Below are 5,412 nucleotides of genomic sequence, written 5' to 3'. Positions count from 1 at the left end.
AGTGTGTATATATATATATATATTATGTGTGTGTGTGTGTGTATTGTATATGTATGTATGTTGATATATATATATATATACAAACACAACAAAGATGTGTGGTAAGCATATACATGCAGCATTAAACTTTCAGCACCTCCACAGTTTGTGTGAGTTTGTATATATATTATATATCTATATAATATGCGTGTGTGTATATGTATATGTATATTGTATGTATGTATGTATGTTGTATATATATTTACAAACACACAAAGAGTGTGTGTAAGCACATACAGCAGCATTAAACTTTCAGCTGCTCCACAGTTTGTGTGTGTGTGTGTGTGTGGTATATTTTATTATTATTATGTAACCTTTATTTATGAAGCGCGTTAATTCACAGCGCTGTACATGCACTCTTTGTTAGACGGTTCCCTGCCCTCGGGCTTACAATCTAAAAAGACATGATCGCAGAAGGAGAAGGAGGGGTGACGAGAAAGGGTAAGAGGTCCCACAGTTCCTCTCAACCTCCGAGGCCTTGGACCAAGGCAGATGGACTGGAGGGAGGGCAAGGCTTCATCCATGGATGGTTAATCATATCCAGGGAAAATACCATAATCACAAGTAGGATGATACATATACAGTACATGGAATACAGGAAGTGGTCGAAAACAGCCAACAACGAACATCAGATAGTAAGCGACAATTATGCGATGCCTGGGAAGGGCTTTCTCTGAATAGGATGTTTTCAGCTCCGTTTTGAAGCTGGTTGTAAAGGAAGTGTGGCTCTTGCTTGTGGAGGAAGAAGGTTCCAGGAGTGAGGGGCAGCAAGTGAAAAGGGGCGAATCCGGGTGGGGCAGGGAAATCCTGGGCTGAGAACAGAGACCTTGACTACCAGAACGGAGGGCCCTGGTTGGAAGGTGAGAGAAAGAAGGTCTGATAAGTAAGGAGGCCAGTCCATGGAGGGCTTTGAATGTCGACAGCAGGAGCTGATACTGATGCGGAAGGAGAGGGGCCCAGTGAGGGAATGCCAACACAGGAGAGATGTGGTCAGAGCTGTGGGTGGAAGTGATAATCCGTGCATGCATGCTGGACGAGATTAAAGGACGGAGGTGAGAAAAGGAGCCCAGCCAGGGGACATTACAGTAATCCGTCGTGAGATCACTAGGGCATGGACCAGGATCTTGGCAGTAGAGGGCAGTGAGATTGGTCGGATTTTGCAATATTGTACAAAGGAATCTACAAGGCCTTGGCTGTGGTCTGGATCTGAGGGATACACGACAGAGAAGCGTCAAAGATAAAGCCAAGACTGCGGGCTGCTGGACTGGTTGAATGGAAATGTTGTCGACAGAGAGCAAAGGAGTGTTGAAGTTGGGCTTACGGAGGAAAGACAAGAAGCTCCGTCTTGGACATGTTGCGTTCAACACGCCGATGGCGCATCCACTGTGAGACACTGTGTGTCTCCACAGTGCGCGTGTGTATATGTATATGTAGTGTGTCATATGTATGTGTTATATGCGCGTGTGTATATGTATATGTATGTGTGTTTATATATATCTATATATATACACACACACAAAGATGTGTGTGCAAGCATATACATGCAGCATACACTTTCCGCTGCTCCACCCGTTTGTGTGTGTGTATACACACACTACACCACACCTACAGACCGCGTGTATGTACACATATAAATACGGCTTCACACTTTTGGGCAGTAACACTATCAGTGTGTGTGTGTGGATATTCTGCACTCTCCTTGCCTATTTTATTATTATTTTATTATTATTATTATTATTATTAGGCCTTGTGATCCCATGTTTCCTTCATCCAAGAAGGGGGTTGGACTGGATGGTCCTTGAGGGTCCCTTCTAGCATTCTTGTTGAGGCTGGTCTTTCCCCCCTTTTGTGCTTTAAACCTCTGCCAAACTTCCTTTGAGATGGTAATTGAGTTTGAAATGCAAAGTAATTAGCGTAATTATTTCTCCTTGTCTTTTATTGTCATTCAGAGAGAAATCTGTGAAAAATATTTCGCTGGCTGCTGAAGGGGAGAGAAGAAATCACCATTTGAAAGGGGAGAATTGTGGGAAGATATTTTTTTAAAACTATTCCTCAAGTTTCTCCTGACGAGAAGAAAAGCATGGGTTTCTCCAATCACTACTCTGGAGCTCTTAACAATTGCTGCCCAGATGATCAGAGTGTGCGGGGCAGATTGTATGGGGAGGCGTCCTGCTCTGATACCCTGGGCCCAAGCCATTTAGTGGCTTTATAGGTAATAACCAACACTTGTATTACGCCCGGAAGCGAATAGGCAGCCAGTGAAGATCTTTAATCACTGGTGTTCTATGACTGGCCCTGGATGTCTCGTGACCAGTCGGGGCTGCCATATTCTGCACGAATTGCAGCTTCCGGGAATGGTACAAGGGTTGCGCCCCATGTAGAGCGCGTTGCAGAGGTCCAATGAGGGTTACCAGAGCGTGTCTACAGTTTTTCAAAGTCCCTCCGGCCCAGGTAGGGGACACAGCTGGCGTATCAGCCGAAGCTGATAACAGGGCTCCTGACCGTCGCATCCACCTGAGATGTAAGGTGGAGCGACGAATCAAGGAGCACCCCCAGACTGCGTACTGAGTTCCTTCACCGGAAGCGTGATCCCGTTCAGGACAGTGGAACTACCGCCCATCCCTGGACCCGGGAGAGCCTATCCCGAGTACTTCCGTTTTTCTGGATTCAGGCTGAGTCTGTTTTCCCTCCTCCAGCCCATTACCGACTCCAGACAGGGCCACGCGAGGAGAGATGCCATCCCTGGTCACTGCATCAGTCGGAGACATAGAGAAGACTATTTGGGTGTCATCAGCGTACTGATAACCCCGCGTCCCATGTCTCCGGTTGATTCTCCCAGCGGTTTTCATGTAATGTTAAAAAGCATGGGAGACAGAATGGCTCCTTGAGGGACCCCAGATTGTTGGGCCCTCTTGTCGGCGCACACGTCTCCCAGCTGCACCATCTGGGAACCTCCCGGAGGTAGGATCGGAACCCACTGGAGCGCCATGCCCCCCGATTCCCACCTCTACCAGGCGCTCCAGAAGGACCATGGTCTATGGTATCGAAAGCCGCTGCGATGTCTAAGAGCACTAACAGGGTCACGCTACCCCTGTCCATGCCCGACGGGATCATCGACCAAGGTGACCCATAGCAGCCCCCCTCAACCCCATCACCCGCCCGAAGCCGGTTTGAAATGGGTCAAGATAATCCGTTTCATCCAAGATCGATTGAAGCTGGATTGCAACCGCCCTCTCGATCACCTTCCCCAAAAATGGCATAGCAGAACTGGCTGGTAATTGTTATGCATTCAGGGGTCGGGAGGGCTTTTTCAGAAACACTGCAGTTACTACCGGTTCCCCCCTGAGCCGCTAGCCATGAGGGACAGGGATCGCGAGAGCAGGTTGTCTTCCTACACTTCTAAGGATCTTGTCCACATCCTCGGTACTAACAGACTCCAACTGATCCCGTACAACCGAGACCACGGAAGCTCTGGATGCCTCTATTCTGGGTTCTGCTCTAATCACTGGCATCAAGACCTTTGCTTATCCAAGAGGTTTTATCCGCGAAGAGTTGTTAAATTGGTCACGCAGGCCTTAGAAGGTTCAATGGATCGGGTTCGGGGCAAGAGGGAGCTGAGTTGCTCCCTCACAACCTGAACAACTCTGCTGGACGCGACTCCGCGGACGTGATGCATGCACCAAAGAACGGTTCTTGCTGCATCGATCGCCTCTCCGTAGTCCTTCAAAAGATGGTCTGGAGAGAGCCTTGTCGGGTAAGCGTTGGTGTTTTCCGCCAGGCGTGCTCTAACCGTCGCAGTACCCTGCTTCCCTTACCCGGAGATCTTCCATATGACCGGGCTTCTTTTTGGAAGCAGGCCTGAGAGGACGCTGGGAGCGATACTGTGTTTAGCCCTGGAAAGGTCAGTGTCCCAGATGTTAGTCAGGGCATCAACCAGGTCGCCGTCATTTCCAACCATATACCCCTCTAGGGCTTCCTGGAACCTTTTGGTTTCCATCAGCCTTCGAGGGTGGACCATTTCTAAAGGTCCGCCACCCCCGGGAGGTATCTGGGTAGAAGCCTTGTTTTTGGCTTCCACCAGGAAATGTCCGTCCTGACAGGGGGGATATTAGTTTTTTCCGCCCACGGATTTTCCATGTCCGTACAAGAAAACCAAATCGAGTGTATTTACCCCGCAGATGGGTCGGACTCGAGACCAGTTGGACCGTCCCATGGCTGTCATGGTATCCTGATTCACGAGCCACACCGGATGGAACCCGAAGGGATGTTGAAATCACCCAGGACTCGTAGCCTGGGTGATTCCAGCATCAGCTCCGAAACCAACTGAGTCAGCTCGTTAAGGGAGTCTATTAGCGCACGGGGTGGCCGATAGACCAACAGAATCCCTAGACTTCCCTGGCCTTCAGGGTCAGGTAATGCACTCGATGATAGGAAGTTTGACGGACATGGGTTCTGGTTAGAGACAAGTGTTTCTTATGAACCAAGGCAACACCCCCCCCGGCCCACCCTAACCCCCCCTTGGTCTGGTCCTTCATTGAGTACCCGGTAGGGAGGGCCTGAGCCCACCAGCTTCTCCTTCAGGCCCCAGCCAGGTCTCAGTATGCCAGCCAGGTCACAGTTGTTGTCTCGATGCGGTCGTGTGATGATGTGGGACTTATTCTTAATTGACCTGGCATTGCACAGGAGCAGAGACAGGGTTTTGTGGTATGGCTGGATGACCCTCAGGTCCTTTTGGTTAGGAGGGGGACAGGAAGGAGAGATAGATATTAAGCATCGATCTCACCTTCCCCTGTAACCAAGTCCACACTCCTGACCGCCATACCTCCCCCTGCCCCACCACTACCTCAATAGGAGCTCCGCTCGCCACAAGAAGGATTACCCTCTGCCTCCCCAGCCAAAACATTCCCCACATCCATTCCTCCCCCTCCCCCGCCGCAGTACAGCAGTGAGGACAGAGAAAAAACACCACAGTCATTCTCTGCCGCAGGAACGCCCCCTCCCCGCCTTCTCTCCAGTTGTTCCTGGTTCCCTGGGTCCTGGCTACGATGCTGAAGCCCAAAAGAGTTCTAGGCGGCTTCCCCTGAGTGCAATGCTCACATGTGCAGGTGTCCTCCAACACAGGGAGCCGCACTGGCACAGCAGCAGGCAACAACACAATCCTTCGGGCCTTAGAGGGGGGGCGGACGAGGAGGAGACCAGGAGGCTGGCCTTTAAGTGCTCCTCTGCCACAGGAATGCCCCCTCTCCCGCCTTCTCCCCAGCTGTTCCGGTCCCTCGGTTTCCCGGTCCCCCTCCCCTTCCCGGGCTGCCGATGCTGAAGCCCAAAGAGTCCGTAGGCGGCTTCCCCTGAGTCCATTTTGCACGGTGCCGGTGT

The sequence above is a fragment of the Sceloporus undulatus genome, chromosome 2 (genome assembly GCF_019175285.1).
Source record: "Sceloporus undulatus isolate JIND9_A2432 ecotype Alabama chromosome 2, SceUnd_v1.1, whole genome shotgun sequence".
NCBI lineage: Eukaryota > Metazoa > Chordata > Lepidosauria > Squamata > Phrynosomatidae > Sceloporus > Sceloporus undulatus.
Note: the sequence above shows the minus strand (reverse complement) of the source record.